We start from the raw sequence: 13,858 nt of genomic DNA, 5'->3' as shown, positions 1-13,858 counted from the left end.
AATAAGTTTTGGACATTTTAATCTATATATATTTAAGTTTTCAAAAATTTAAAAATATATTTAAATTTTTAATATTTTTAAAATTTGGACATATCGATCCCCATGTTTACATAGGTCTATCAGATTCAACGAAAAAATTAAACGTGATTCTTGTTGTGCTGACCTGGTTAATACAGATACACACGTAAGAATTTTTAAAACGAGACAAATTAGATCCAATAATCGATGTGTCCAAATTTTGAAGAGGTTAGAGACTTAAATATCTGCAGACTAAAAAATCAAGGATCAATTTGTCTTTTTCTCTAAAAATATTCAACAAATAAAAAAAAAACTAATATTATATCTATAAAAATGAATTTTGTGTGACAAAAATATCCAAAGTCTAATTTTTTTTTATTTTTTAATAAAATTTCTAAATTATCCTCGTTCTTTATCTTCAACTTCAATTTTATCACCATCTCTTCTTTCTCAAATCACAAACTTTCAAAATCACCGTCACCTTTTCTGATTACTATTGTCTCTTTTCCCCCTCTCCATTGCCACCACCCGCCGTCATCATAATACTTGTTGCACAATATGAAAAAACGGTGTTAGTTTTTTCAGAGGAAAGCTGGTTAGTTTCTTCGAAAGCGGCGTCCGATTCAATGTCGGAGTTGTCGTCGTAGTTGTTATTAAATTAGTTACAATGGTTACAAGAACACATAACAAAAACTGCGTATTTATTATCGTGATTATCTTTCATGAAACTCTGCACCATTCTTGCCAGACACACAGAGTTTGATTTCAAATTAGCACCAGCTACATCTTTGCCGAAATACGCATCGTCGCTAACAGTCTTTTCCACCGCCACCAAGCACCTCAGAATGCCTAGAAATTAGCGCTTGAAGAGGCGCTTCGATCGCCACTTGGCCACCAGCTTCACCAATTCCAACCTCCTTGTCACTTCACAAACGTCAGCGGTTGAATCTTCATTGGAAAAGACAAGATGATGATGATAATAATGATGAATGGTGAGTGGTGCCAATGGAGAGGAAGAAGGGAGACAATAATAATCAGAGGAGGTAGTGGTGGTAGTAGTGAGAGTTTTGAAAGTTTGGGATTTGCGAAAAAAGAGATGGTGATGGAGTTGAGGTTGAAGATAAAAGGTGGGAGTACTTTGAAAATTATATTAAAAAGTCAACAAAAAAAAAATTAGAATTTTGATACTTTTGTCACACTATTAAACACAACAAGTAATTATACAAATTATGTAAGAATTGAAATGAAGAAAGTGAAGATTGTATATGAATGAAAAAACTCAATAACAAAAATACTCAAAATCACCCTGCTTCGAGTCTAGGGAGAACGACTCCACAATACCCTCAGGTAAATTTTCTCCCCCTATTATCTCTCCCCTTTTATAATTTATTCCCCTGAATCCTAACTAACTTTCCTACCCCACTGTTCTATCATATTCTCTCTTTATTTTTTCATATGGTAGTCTTTCACCCAATATGAGGCTTTTCTTTCCCTTTTGCTAGATGGGCCTTTGTCAGTTGCCAACCCATATTCTGCTCTAGCATCACTTGCTAACTCTTCATTTAGTCCAATAGTTATATCAACTACTCTCTTGTTCAGAACAACCTTATCTTCAAGGTTGAGATCAGGAAACACCCTAAGCAACTCATCAAGATCTACCCAAGTTGTCTCATTCCTGGGTAACCCTTCTCAATCTACTAGAACTTGTTCCACATGCACACCGTCTTTGTCAACCAAGCGTCGTCCAACTATTGCCATGGGTGTTGGCTGGAATGCAGCAGGTGTTGCCTCAAGAATAGGGGATTCAGTGGTGCGAGTTCCATAGAATTCTTTGAGCATGGAAATGTGAACACATGGTGGATTGTGCTTCCCTCTGGAGGGGCAAGACGATAAGCAGCATTTCCTACTCTACTTATTACCTGATAGGGCCCAAAATAATGTCGACCCAGCTTAAGGTGTTCCCGGCGAAAGAGAGAAAACTGCAGGTAGGGTCTGAGTTTCAGTAACACCCAATCACCCACATGGAATTCCTTATCTCTCCGATTTTTGCCTGCTTGCTTCTTCATGCGATTTCTTGCTTGGTGCAAGTAGTAGGCAGGCTCATCATTTAGGATTTATCGCGTACGCAAGAACATATCAACTTCCAGTACTGGCGAGGCGCCCGGCGTGTACCCTGGTGGCAGATTCATCGGGAAACCGTGGAAGGCTTCATGCTGCGTCATCTAGATAGCCGATTGGAAGGAGCTATTATGGCAGAACTCTGCCCACGAAAGAAATCTTGCCCACTGTTGAGGTTGGGAGTGTGAAAAGGCATGGAGGTACTGCTCCAAAGAACGGTTTGTCACCTCGGTTTGGCCATCGCTCTGTGGGTGGTATGCCGTGCTATAAAGGAGTTGGGTGCCAGTGAATTCAAATAGATTGCGCCAAAATCGACAAAAGAACAGGGGGTCTCGATCTGAAATGATGGAAGAGGAAAAAGTATGGAGTTTGACCACTGATCTAATGAAAATTCTCGCCACCGTACTTGCTGTAAATCCTGCACGCAGTGGTTCAAAATGCACAGTCTTACTAAATCGATCCATCACCACTAAAATTGCAAAGTAGCCGACCGACTTGGGTAATTGAACAATAAAATCCATGGAGAGTTCTATCCATGGTCCACCCGAAATAGGTAAAGGTTGAAGAAGACCTTGTTGTTAAGAAGTCATGTATTTGATTGTTTGGCAAATGTCACACTCTTGAATAAATTTGTGAATGCTCCTGCGCAGGCCAAGCCAAAAGAACAACTCATTAAGAGCTTTATATGTCTTAAGCTCTCCATGGTGTCTCACTGTAGGAGTAGTGTGAAACTCTTGTAGCAGCTGTTCACGTAGACCCCTAAAATCTGGCACCTAAATTTTTCCACGATATACCAATAAGCCATCTTGAAAAGAAAGTCTGGAGATAACTCCCCTTGACTATATTGTTCAACCAATAGCTTAGCCTCTAGATCCTCAGTTGTGGCTCTGACTAAGGAAGGTATTAAAGAAGATTGGACAGTGAAAAAAGTTTGGAAACACACTAGAACAGTTTCTTCACCTTGTCGAGACAATGCATCTGTTGCCCTGTTAGAAACACCCGACCGATATACCACCTCGAAGTCAAACCACAATAATTTGCTGAGATAGTACTGTTGATCAGGCGTCAACACCACCTAAGTCATTGGCTCGCAGAGGCCTTGGTGATTCGTTTTAAAGCAGAACTGACGGCCCAATAAGTAATGTCTCCACTTTACAGCTTGGGTGATAGTATATAGCTCTCTTACATAAGCCGAGGCCGCCGAAAGTAGCCCACTAAGCTTCTTGCTGAAATTTGCAATGGGATGGCCATTTTGAGACAACACTGCTCCTATTTCATGACCAGATGCATCCGTTTCTACTATAAATAGTTTAGAAAAATTAGGGAGTGCCAACACTGGAGTATGAGTCAACGCCGCACTCAAAAGTAAGGTCAGCTGAATGATCCCAATGAAAATTGATCAGTTTGAGCAAATCAGTCAACATGGCAGCGAGGTGTCCGTATCTCGCCACAAAGCGGTGATAATAACTAGTAAACCCGAGAAAACCTCTCATCTGTTTCAAATTAGTTGGCTTTGGCCATTCCACGATGGTTGTAATCTTTAAAGCATCAACTTGCACTCCTTCGCTGCTCACCAGATGGCCTAAATACTCGACATTGGCAGAAAACACAATTGGACAGTTTAGCAACGAAACAATGTTGCTGTAGCACGACTAAAGCTATCCTCAAGTGCCGAAGGTGTTCCTCTTTGGACCGGCTATAAACAAGTATGTCATCAAAAAATACTGCCACAAACTTCCGAAGGTAGGGGCGGAATACTCTATTCATAGTGGCTTGGAACGTGGAAGGAGCATTTGTTAACCTGAAGGACATCACCACAAACTCATAGTGCCCAAGATGTGCGCGAAAAGCCGTCTTTAGAATGTCCCCCTCATTGACTCTAATCTGATGATAGCCATAACGTAAATCAATTTTAGAGAAATATTCAGCACCATAGATTTCATCAAGAATCTCATCAATCTTTGGTATGGGAAACTTATCTTTAATGGTGATCACATTAAGTGCGCGATAATCTACACAAAATTGCCAACTCCCATCCTTCTTACGCACCAATAAGACCGGACAAGAAAATGCACTGTGACTCTCTCTAATAATGCAAGCTTGCAACATTTCTTCTACTAACTTCTCAATTTTCTCTTTCTGGTATTCTGGATAACGGTAAGGGTGGACGTTCACCGGGTCAACCACATGTTGGAGGTGGATATGATGCTCTATCTCCCTTGGTGACGGCAATTCGGTAGGCTCCTTGAATACTTCCTAAAATTCTTCCAATAATTGCCGCACTTGTTGATCTTGTTGTGTGGTTTCGGTAGCAGGTTTGGAGGGTTCCAAGATCATCAGGTGAAGAAAAGAGGCGATAACATCTGTTGAAACCATCTTTTTTAGAGTTTTGCTCCCAATGCCTCCTGGTTGGAATTAATGTTCTCCTTGCAACTTAACAACCATCTCCTCTACCATAAATTCCATTGTCAAATTTAGGTAATTCATGGTGACATCTCCCAACTGCATCAGCCATTGTACCCCCAATACTATGTCTGCCCCTTTTATGTCTAGAGTAAATACCTCCAGCTTGAAACCAAATCCTTGCATCTGCAGCAGCACTAAGCTACACTTTGAAACACAGCCGACGCACTCACCATTACCCATATACATATTCAACTGAGGTACTTGAGTGATTGGTAAGCCAACCTTCTTTGCTATGGTTGCTTTCATGAAGTTGTGAGTACTACCACCATCTACTAACACCATCACTGGACTTCCTTTACAGGTTCCTGCAATACGTATCGTCTCAGGGTGGTACACTCCTACCATTGCGTTAAAACTAATCTCCACCACACCCTCATCAATCGGGTTCACACCATGGTTGCTCAAGTCCTCTTTAATGTTGTTTGGCTTGTTGGGTACCCTACGGAGAAGCTCTTCCATCTCTTTTTCCCTAACCAACAACAAATATGAAGACTTACATTTGTGCCCAACTGAGTACTTCTCATCACAGTAATAACATAGCCCTTTGTCACGTCGCTGCTTGATTTCCGCAGCTGTGAGGCGCCAATGATTAGAACTACCTCCCCCTTGCGGTGTATTAGAAGACCTTTTCTCTTGCACCAAGGGTCTCGTCATTACTAGAGCTAGCATTGATGCCGAAGAGCGTATGAATGAGGGCCACATAGTGTTGGGTGTTACTGTACTCCCATTACTAGTTCATTGGCTGTGGGGTCGAAAATTGAGGGTGGTCACTTGAAATTTATGCTTGTAGAGTGAAATTAACTGATCCTCCGTCAAACCGGTTACTTGATTTGAGAGATCCTCAAATTACGCTTGATATTCCGCCACCATCGTCTGTTGTCAGAGTTCTTTCATGCCGCTTTGGGGTCGTGAAAAATATTGCGACCAAATCGGGTGTTCAGTGCCTCCAAGAATTCCTCCCACGCGTACATGATGCCATTGTTCGCGCACCAACGATACCACGTATAAGTCGGGCCCGAGAGATGGAATGACAACAACCTTACTCGCCACGTCTCTGATACTGCATACAGCTCAAAATACTCTCGCGCACAGAAGGTCTACTCCTCTACGCCCTCGCCATAAAAACCCGGTAGTTCAACTCGGACTCCCTTGGGCCATCGCGATGGGCGAACACCCAACGTGGAATCAACAAATTCGAGACTCTCACCTCGATCTAGAATAACTTGCTTGAACTTTAAGTTTTCCTTAAGCAACTTCTCAACACTTTTGATCGATCTCTCAACCGATCCAATTTTGCTTTGGGTATCATTGATCTAAGCAATGATTTCAAGTTGACCTCTCTGAAGAGCTGCAATTTCAGAATGATATTGTTGATAGGCATCCTCTAAGCGGGACAATGGAGTTCCTGGTTCCATTTCAGAAATCTCTCAATGGAAGTACCAAAATTGTTAAACACAACAAGTAATTATATAAATGATGTATGAATTGAAATGAAGAAAGTGAAGATTGTATATAAATAAAGAAACTCAATGATAAAAACACCCAAAATCACCCTGCTTCAAGTCCAGGGAGAACGACTCCACAATACCATCAGGTAAATCTCCTCCCCCACTATCTCTCCCCTTTTACATTTTACTCCCAATCTTAACTAACTTCTCTACCCCTCTCTTCTATCATATTCTCTCTTTATTTTTTCATGTAGTAGTCCTTCACCCAATATGGGGCTTTTCTTTCTCTTTTGCTAGATGGACCTTTGTCAGTTGCCAACCCATATTCTGCTCCAGCATCACTTGCTAACTCTTCATTTGGTCCAATAGTTGTATCATACTATCACACACAAAATTTATCTTTTATAGATATAATATTATTTTTTTGTTTAATGTAACACCCTACCATACAGGGTCTTATGCTTAAGTCATAATTCCGAGATGGCAAGGTATTACGACCTCTAGAATTAAAATTTAGTACGTATAATAGTATGAATGATTGATTATAACTAGGATCCTTTGTAGAAAAAGGGGTAAACAAAAAAACATAACTTGAAAGCGCAACACTCCGATCGATAACGTAAAGAACAGGGATAAGCTAACGCGAGATTATATATATACAAAAGAGTGTCAAAAACGGGAATATCAAAACTCAAATCCGGATGCGAAGATAACCGGTCCGAGCATAGCAATATACATATAATAAAATAAGGAAACCCCAAAGGAAATCCAAAGGGACACAAAAACAGAGAACCTAGTCTCCCAAAATCCCCTCTAAGAGGAGTCATCATAGTTTGTATTATTCAATGGAGATAAAAGTATCTAAGAGAAATCATAAAATCAAAACAGAGTCCCGAGAACAAGGATCTTCGCTAATCCAGAAGTCTCCAACATGCCTCAACGAGAAGTCTCGCGTCATGCATCTGAAAACCATAAAATCCGCATGGGTGAGAACCAGAGGTCCCCAGCATGGTAACAGTTCCCCATATATATCATGTAATAATAGAGGAAAGCCGAAGTCAATCCTAGGACTTCCTCCAGATAATATCAAAGCTTATAAACAAGCTAAACCATAATTGGCAACTGACTAAAGATCCTTCAGTCTAACTAATACTTCCCTTTTCAATTCCTTCAGACCTCCCAACCACCAGTAGGAGTATAATGTAGCAAACACAGCTAAATCAAACAAGAGATATACAAATAGGAACAGATAAGGCATTTAGACAATTAGCAAGTAATATGCAGTCAAATAGGCAATCTCAAACAATTTATATAGTATGCATATGATGAATGCCTGTCCCTAGTGGCTGATGATATCATCTGTCGGTTATAGAGCCAACCCGACAAGTCCTAGTAGCTAACCATTGGACTGTCCCTCTGTCGTGTCTCCCCAACTCGAGCTATACTCAACAAATCGTGATCATAATCATGATCCATATCCATCACCCTCACTGGTGAATATTTATGGGGGTGAGCTCATCCGGGGCTTTCACAGTGCCCGGCCACCCTGACGACATAGGGTCAAAAGAGCTTCGAGTCTCAACCTGGAGCACGTGGTGGCTAGCCACTGCTTCCTCCCAGGGAAACCCTCATCTCCGATAGTGGAAGTGCAAACATTCACAATTCATTCAACAGCATATATGCATTTATACTTAGCCATAATCATGGCTCCGCCGTAACACGGCAATGATCCAGCCATCTGGCTCACGGTTAAATCCATAACCAGCCAATTCATTAACAATTACGGCCCTTCGGCCCATGGCATAACAAGCACTTCCACCGCCATCCTCCGCATCTCACATAATCATCTTTGATCCTCATTGATCATTCATTTTTCCCTTGCTTCACTCGCAAGTACCACATTTACTAGCTTCTTGTCTCATTGCTAGGCATATCATAATGATTTAAGACACAAGTGGTGAGATCGGAGGCTTAGAAGTATGAAATTTGGCCTTTAAAACTCAAAAAACAACTTTGGGATGAAAATAGGGCCACGCGTACGCGCACTCCACGCCCACACGTGGATGGCCACAAAACTCATCGATGCGCAAGCGTCATACATGCGGACGCGCGGATTGAAAAATAGCCAAACGACGCGCAAGCGTCAGCCACGCGTACGCGTGGGTGCTCTTGCGCCCCAGGCACAAAACTGGCACAACTCTGTCACAACTCTCAGGAAAATAGCTGGGCATTTGGTGCAGCGCATCGACGCGCTCGCGCAGGGTCATTCTGCTAAAAATTTTCTAAGTTAAAAGCTGCAGAATTCACAGATTCAACCCCCAATCTTTCGACGAACATAACTTTCTCATTTTAAATCGTTTTTCACCCGTTCTTCCAGCGGCATGGACATCCCGGATCCAATTTTATTTCTAAATAAGTTTGGTACAAAACAAGGATCCGTAGTCCAAGTTATGTCCCGTCAAAACATGCCCGAAAACTATGTTTTCATACAAAACCACAAGGTGCCATTTTCAAAACAAACCATTTTCAACTCTTTTCAAAATCAACCAAAACATGCCAATTTTGCCTTTTTCGAAGTCAATCAAAAGGTACCAAAATCAACATCAAGCCATCCTCAACTCACACATTGACACTTTACCAAAATTCCCAAAACCACCGTCCAACCATTTTAACACTTCTCAATCAAATGGCTACAGGGCAAACACAATATCATATCACACATCCTTCCTCATCCCAATTTCCGATAATACCATTTCCAAATCAAACATCATTATACATAATCATCATCATACTCACCATCAACATGGTACCACCCACCAATTCAACCTCAATCATTCACCAAGCATATATCACAACATGCAGTTTCTTATATATCACACAATCAAGGCATCAATATTCATAATCACATATATGATCACATCATATATCTCAACCATTCAACAACATCATCAATTCAATGCCTATCTTAGGGCCTCTAGCCTAAGAATTTCCTACCACATTACATATTAGATACAAGAAACCGAGACCATACCTTAGCCGATTTCCCAAGCTCAACCGGAGCACTTCCAAACCACTTGTCCACAAGTCCTCTAGGTCTCAACACCTCCAAGAACAGATTTTTACCACTAAAAATCCCTTTTCAAGCTTTCCAAGGTCTCAATCAAGCTCCAATATTCACATATACACAACCTAAGCCACAATCATCATACCCATACACAACATCTCAATACCCAAACATCATAGAACAACAAATTATACTAGGGTTGAGAATCTTACCACACCCAAGGTCCAAGGAGACAAGATTAACCTTCTCCTTCAAGAGAGTTGGGTCCTATAACATCAAAGAACCCAAAATCTCAACATTTTTACTCATGAAACTCGAAATCAAGGCTGGAAATTCGAAGAGCAAAACGTGGCTTACCTCAAGATTGATTGTATGGGTTTTGTAGAGCTCTCCGCGATGAACGCGTGGCCGCAAACGGTGCGGCGATCGGAGCTCTAGATCAAAAGTTATGGTGATTTGAAGATCAAGTGAGAGATAGAAGTTTGAGAGAGTGTTCTTCCCCTCCCTTACTCCATTTCAGCGTGTGTGTGTGTAACAAATGAGGAGAGAGAGTGTTGAAAATTAGGTTTTGGCTTAGTTTAGTTGGGCCAATGGCCCACTTTGGATCCGGTTGGCCCGTTCGGTCTAATCTTGGTCCGATTTCTATAAAATTGGTACTGAAATTCTCGTTTCAATCTCCTCTATCATCTTTAGCCATAAAAATTACATTTTTGACTTTCTAGAATAAATTCTCATTTATGGGTTAATTAGCCGTTAATTAACCGGATTTTATATTTAATGGGTACTTTTGTTAATGTTTACAAAGTTTATGAGTACTAATGATTATTTTTCCTTTATGATATATTAAGTGTTTATCATGAAATTACTTTTTAAAAAAATTCAAAAACGGATAAGAAGAGGTATATAAATGGTTATATCTCTGACACATCTTTTAAATAAGAGTCTTTTTTTAGATTTATTTAAATTTTTGTATCATTTTTTTCTCTCTTTTAAAGAATAATAAGTATGGAATTTTAAACTTGTATTCATAAAAATTTTGATATTATATTATAAAATCACTTTTTTTTAGTTTAAACGGATAAAAAGAAAATAAATAAATAATTTCTAACATAGTGTTAAATGAGTGTAAATTATGAATTATCTTTAAAATAAAAAATAAAAGAATCTAGCAGTACAATTCCAACCGTTAATTATTGACTAATTACTCCCACATTCATTTTTGTTTTCCTATTTGTTGTTCTTTGTTTCATCTTCTTTTGTTGCTCCAGCACGTCCACAAAATTAATAATTTAAAAAGCAAGGAGAAAGTTAATTATCCAAATCAAACAGAAGATGCATGCATGATATATTATCCATCAGCCGCATACAATTCATGCACAGTTTAAAGTTTAAATGCTTTGGATTTATATTGGGCTTCTGTCCATTTCCTTGTCTATCAGGAAAAGAAGCTTTGTTTTTATGCTTCAAAGAATCTCTCCGTACACTGCCTGTCTTAACAAGCTCATCACCATACAATTTCTACACATCAGAATTCTTCTTTTTCAACCAAAAATAGAGAACAGTCAAGTTCCCCTTATCAGTCAATTAACTTTGATTAATTGATTAATTAATTAATTGGGTGCAGTAGCTAATTAGTAATTAGCTATCCCACTTCATTATTATTTTAAAATATGTTGGTTGGGGAGATGTCACTCAATGTTACAACTTAATTAATCCCAATATCATCCTATGATCTTAAATTCTTAATCTTATCTCCAAGTTTGGACCGAGTCATTCATTGTACTTCTCACTCCAAAAGGGAAAAAGTAAAATGCTTTCACTTTTCTTTTCTTTTTTTTTTCAACAAAAAAAAATCTACTATTAAATTTCTTGTTCTATAAAATGCAAATAGTCGTGCTATTTAATTATCTGATCAGAACACTAAATTAATGTACACATTTTTTTTTCTTTTGTTATTAGATAGAGTAGAAGATTTATTTGATAGCTAATTCATTTCATTGGTAAAAACTAAAAAAACGTGTTAGTTTTGTCAAGTAACATAAAAATGAGTATAAAAACATTTATGAAATGAAAGAAGGGAATGAATAGAAACAGGAAGAAGCAACTTAACAGTTAGTAGTCATTATCGAGAATAAGAAACAGAAACCAAATACACAAATAAAAATGGTATTGGGGAAATGAAAAAGGGTCCCATGAAGCACAAAGGAACAAGAAAGCGAGGAAGGCTAACTAATAGGTATTTGAATTTATATTAGGCCCTACATTATTAATATTATTTCCAAACAGCAACAAAATTAAAGGCACAAAAAAACTAAAGAGGCTATACTTTTATGTTTCCGTTCACATTTAATTTACTCTTCTCTCTTGGCCATGGCCGTGCATGTCCCACACGACCAAACCTACCGTCCAACAAAACAAGCCAACGTTGAAAATTTGAAACCCTGTTACTTACTTGGGCGGCTTCTTTATATGTGGTTGTTGCCACCATATATATCATATACCCTTGTTCCTCTTTTGTTGCTTTGACACTTCTCTTAGTGCACGCAATAATCAATATCAAAATCAAATTTGCTCTTCTTTCTAGCTAGGTTCCACCTGGTTTAGGTTATTTATATTATCTCCAATAATATCATTTATGTTACTTATTATTTCCCATGTAATTTTTCATTGAATTCAACTTAGTTACTAAGAGTAGTTCTGAGATATGATTGGTTCCCAAAAGAAGAGCCACGGTAATCATAGTATTCAAACTGGGAATCTTACCTTACCTTTCTTGAATGTTTTGTTTTGTGGGCTGTGTTAACACTTAAAACTTTTTTTTTTCCTTACAGTATTTCTAAATCCGGCAATTCAAGAATTAATTCATCGCGGATCGAAACTCAATTTACAAGTTTATCATTAGTTAATGAGTTGCTACATATACAAGACGAAATTCAAATACTGACTAGTAAGCTATAAATTAGACCAACCCAGCTTAATTAACCCTTGAAAGTTAAAACATTTTAATAGATAAAAAGTAGTGATGAATGATGAGCAAGTAAGTTCCCAGAACTGAAAGGATTGTGACCCTTCACCAAACCACACCACCTAAGATAGGAAGCGTTGGGCTCCACCCTTTGACCATAAAAGCCCATATCATTGGAAATTCCGGTTTTTTTTAGATAACCTTTCATTTTCACTTCAGTTCTGTACAAATTTTTGTTGAATTTTATTTCTCAACTGCCTTAGGCCTTAGGGGGATCACAATTTAAACTTGAGCAATGCTATTTTCACATCTAAATGTGATGTTTAATCACCACATTGTAAATAAAAAATAATAGTTTTCTTTCCTTAAATAACTATTAGTTTTGTGTTAATTCTAAGTTCAAAATATAAAATTTGTATACGTCATAAACATCATAATATTATATTATGAAATTATTTTTCTCAAAAATTTATAGTTATACATTTAATATATTTGTTCTTTATTTTATTCATTATCTTCTAACATTTTTGCTTAAATAAATACACAATAAGTATATTATAAATTTAATTTTTTTTTTACTTTATAAATTTTTTTTTCTATCATTAACCTAATTTTAATGTGTTCATACTTTTTAACCCCAAAATTTCGGGTGCTCTTGATTTGGTTGTATTGTTTTGTTTTTCCTTGGACATAGATGCATCTATAATAATTGGTTCCACACCCGCCTAGAAATCTTAATATAAAAAATGATTCCTCCATTTTAATATCCACCGTTTTAATTAGTTCGAGCCTCGGAGTTTGTCCATGATGGTCCCTCAAGAGTAATGATTGGATATTTGTGGTTTTCATCCCCTGATGAAATCAGGTATATGTCAAAAATCAATGGCTATTAATTTTGATATATATGAGGATGTGAAAATTGTTGGAAACAAAATTGGAAGGTTTTCGTGCTTGCATTCTCCAAACGTGCTTGATTTTAAACAGAAATATGGCCACTTTAATTTAAAAACCGAATAAAGCATGAAAGAAAGAAAAAAGAAAGAAATTAAAGAAGAAAAGTATGAATGATGAAGGGGAAGCTAGCTAGAGGGTAAAGTTATATCGAGCAGAGTTTGCTATTTTTACTAATCATCATAAGCTTCAATTATATATAGTAATTTAATTGGTTTGAAAGAAAGAATAAAGGAGGAAAGAAGTTACTAACATTGATGTGATTTATATATATAAGTAGAATATAAAATTGAAAAGTGGCATGCTCTTTATTTATTTTGCTGAATGTCATTCCAATGCCATACAACTAGCTATCAGCATTATTATTAGATGACAAACTTGTATGAGAGTGCTACGGCTACCGCACTGCAATGCAATCATCATATGTAGGAGTTGCATTTATTACCAAATCAATTCACATTATTCGTTAGTAATATTCATAAATTATTAGAAGTTTATAACAATAACTCATTAATTAGTATAATTTATACAGATAAAAGTTCAAATTAAAAGTCATTCATTTAAATTTATATGAGACAATTGGTTAATATTTTTAGTCTAATAACATAGGAAAAATTTCAAATCTTTCGGAGAACACTGGTGTTCCAATTGTTTTAATTGTTGATTTCAATTAATATATATTATATATATTTTTTATAATTCAGATCAACAGTTAAAACAACTGAAACACCGATGTTCCCGGTATACTTGAAACTCTTCCAATAACATAATATATTTACTGATAAAAAATAATCAATTGTGTTGTCTCTATAATATTATCCTTTCATG

Source organism: Arachis hypogaea, chromosome 15 (genome assembly GCF_003086295.3).
Source record: "Arachis hypogaea cultivar Tifrunner chromosome 15, arahy.Tifrunner.gnm2.J5K5, whole genome shotgun sequence".
In the NCBI taxonomy this organism is placed as follows: Eukaryota; Viridiplantae; Streptophyta; class Magnoliopsida; order Fabales; family Fabaceae; genus Arachis; species Arachis hypogaea.
The sequence above is the reverse complement of the archived record's forward strand: the minus strand, read 5'-3'. Positions refer to the sequence as shown.